The 3,050-nt window shown below is 35.2% G+C and overlaps 1 pseudogene; it reads right to left on the bottom strand.

The window, feature by feature from the left end:
* Nucleotides 1–1,540: 1,540 nt before the first annotated feature.
* LOC127748194 (uncharacterized) lies at nucleotides 1,541–1,631 on the bottom strand (annotated as a pseudogene).
* Between the last annotated feature and the right edge of the window lie 1,419 nt (nucleotides 1,632–3,050).

The following is a 3,050-nucleotide window of genomic DNA, read 5'->3' as shown; positions in this document are numbered from 1 at the left end:
TGTTTTTCTCTCTCATCTTTAAAATTTCAAAGATCAAAAAATATCTTTTCCTTATTCCTCTCATAATTTTCGAAATTTTGGGTTGACTTGGTCAAAAATTTTTAAAATTAGTTGTTTCTTACAAGTCAAGTCAAATTTTCAATTTTAAAAATCTTATCTTTTCAAAATCTTTTTCAAAAATCATATCTTTTTCACTTTTTTCTATTTTTCAAAAATTTTAAAAAATCTTTTTCAAAATAATTTCAAAATCTTTTTTCTTATCTTTATATCAAATTTTCGAAAACTCACTAATAATTAATGTGATTGATTCAAAAATTTGAAGTTTGTTACTTTCTTGCTAAGAAAGGTTCAATCTTTAAGTTCTAGAATCTTATCTTGTAGTTTCTTGTTAGTGAAGTAAGTAATTTTAAAATTAAAAATTAAAATCTTTTTTCTATCTTTTTTTATCACATCTTCTTATCTTATCTTTTTATCATATCTTTTTCAAAAATTTTATCTTTTTAAAAAAATTTGATTTTAAAATAACTTATCTAACTTATCTTCTTATCTTTTCAAATTTGATTTTAATATCTTTTTCAACTAACTCTTTGACTTTGTGTTTGTTTCTTATCTTTTTCAAAACCACCTAACCAATTTTCCCTCTCTAATTTTCGAAAATATCTCATCTCTTTTTCAAAAACTCTTTTTGTTTTAAATTTTAATTTTAATCTTATCTTATCTCTAATTTTCAAAAATTACTAACCTTTTTTTAAATTATTTTTGAATTTTCTCTCTCTTCTCTCCTTTTCTATTTAATTATTTAATTACTAACACTTCTCTTCACCTCTATTCACCTAATATCCGAATCCCCTCTTCTACTTTCTTCTTTCCATAAAAATCCGAACCCATTCTTCTTCACTCTTCTCACCTTTCTTCTTCTACTAACATAAAGGAATCTCTATACTGTGACATAGAGGATTCCTCTTCTTTCCTTGTTTTCTTCTCTTTCATATGAGCAGGAACAAGGACAAAAGCACTCTTGTTGAAGCTGATCCTGAACCTGAAAGGACTTTGAAGAGGAAACTAAGAGAAGCTAAATTACAACAATCTAGAAGTAACCTTTCAGAAATTTTCGAACAAGAGAAGGAGATGGCAGCCGAACCCAATAATGATAATGCAAGAAGGATGCTTGGTGACTTTACCAAAACCACATCCAAATTTGATGGAAGAAGCATCTCCATTCCTGCCATTGGAGCAAACAATTTTGAGCTGAAACCTCAGCTAGTTGCCTTAATGCAACAAAACTGCAAGTTTTATGGACTTCCATCTGAGGATCCTTATCAGTTTTTAACTGAATTCTTGCAGATCTGTGAGACTGTTAAGACGAATGGAGTAGATCCTGAAGTCTACAGGCTCATGCTTTTCCCTTTTGCTGTAAGAGACAGAGTTAGAATATGGTTGGATTCACAACCTAAGGATAGCCTGGACTCCTGGGAGAAGCTGGTCACGGCTTTCTTGGATAAATTCTTTCCTCCTCAAAAGCTGAGCAAGGTGAGAGTGGATGTTCAGACCTTCAAACAAAAAGATGGTGAATTCCTCTATGAAGCTTGGGAAAGATACAAGCAGTAGACCAAAAGGTGTCCATCTGACATGTTTTCAGAATGGACCAAATTAGATATATTCTATTATGGTCTATCTGAATTTTCAAAAATGTCATTGGACCATTCTGCAGGTGGATCCATTCACCTAAAAAAAACGCCTGCAGAAGATCAAGAACTAATTGACATGGTTGCAAATAACCAATTCATGTACACTTCTGAGAGGAATTCCGTGAATAATGGGACGCCTCAGAGGAAGGGAGTTCTTGAAATTGATGCTCTGAATGCCATGTTGGCTCAGAACAAAGTGTTGATTCAGCAAGTCGACATGATCTCTCAAAGTCTGAATGGATGGCAAAATGCATCCAACAGTACTAAAGAGGCAGCTTCTGAAGAAGCTTATGATCCTGAGAACCCTGCAATGGCAGAGATTAATTACATGGGTGAACCTTATGGAAACACCTATAATTCATCATGGAGAAATCATCCAAATCATGGAAGGATAAACAAAAGCCTCAACAAGGCTTTAATAATGGTGGACGCAATAAGCTGAGCAATAGCAAGCCTTTTCCATCATCTTCTCAGCAACAGACAGAGAATTCTGACCAAAACACTTCTAATTTAGCTAATCTATTCTCTGATCTGTCAAAAGCCACTTTCAGTTTCATGAGTGAAACAAGATCCTCCATCAGAAATCTGGAGGCACAAGTGGGCCAGCTGAGTAAGAAAGTCAATGAAACTCCTCCCAGTATTCTCCCAAGCAATACAGAAGAGAATTCAAAAGGAGAGTGCAAAGCCATTGATGTGATCAATATGGCCGAATGCACAAGGGAGGAGAAGGACGAAAATCCTAGTGAGGAAGACCTCCTGGGACGTCCCTCAAGCAAGAAGGAGTTTCCTATTAAGGATCCAAAGGAATCTGAGGCTCAAATAGAGACCATAGAGATTCCATTAAATCTCCTCCTGCCATTTATGAGCTCTGAAGACTATTCTTCCTCTGAAAAGGATGAAGATGTGACTGGAGAGCAAGTTGCTCAATGTTTAGGAGCTATCATGAAGCTGAATGCCAAGTTGTTTGGTAATGAGACTTGGGAAAGTGAACCTCCCTTGCTCATTAGTGAACTAGATACCTGGATTCAGCAAATTTTACCTCAAAAGAAACAAGATCCTAGCAAATTCTTAATACCTTGTACCATAGGCACATTGACCTTTGAAAAATCTCTATGTGATCTGGGGTCAGGGATAAATCTTATGCCACTCTCTGTAATGGAGAAGCTGGGGATCATTGAGGTATAACCTGCATTGTTCTCATTACAACTGGCAGACAAGTCATTGAGACAAGCTTATGGAATAGTAGAGGACGTGCTAGTAAAGGTTGAAGGCCTTTACATCCCCGTTGATTTCATAATCTTAGACACTAGGAAAGAAGAGAATGAATGCATCATCCTTGGAAGACCTTTCCTAGCCACAGCA

The sequence above is a fragment of the Arachis duranensis genome, chromosome 5 (genome assembly GCF_000817695.3).
Source record: "Arachis duranensis cultivar V14167 chromosome 5, aradu.V14167.gnm2.J7QH, whole genome shotgun sequence".
In the NCBI taxonomy this organism is placed as follows: domain Eukaryota; kingdom Viridiplantae; phylum Streptophyta; class Magnoliopsida; order Fabales; family Fabaceae; genus Arachis; species Arachis duranensis.
Note: the sequence above shows the minus strand (reverse complement) of the source record. Positions and strands in the feature narration are given on the sequence as shown.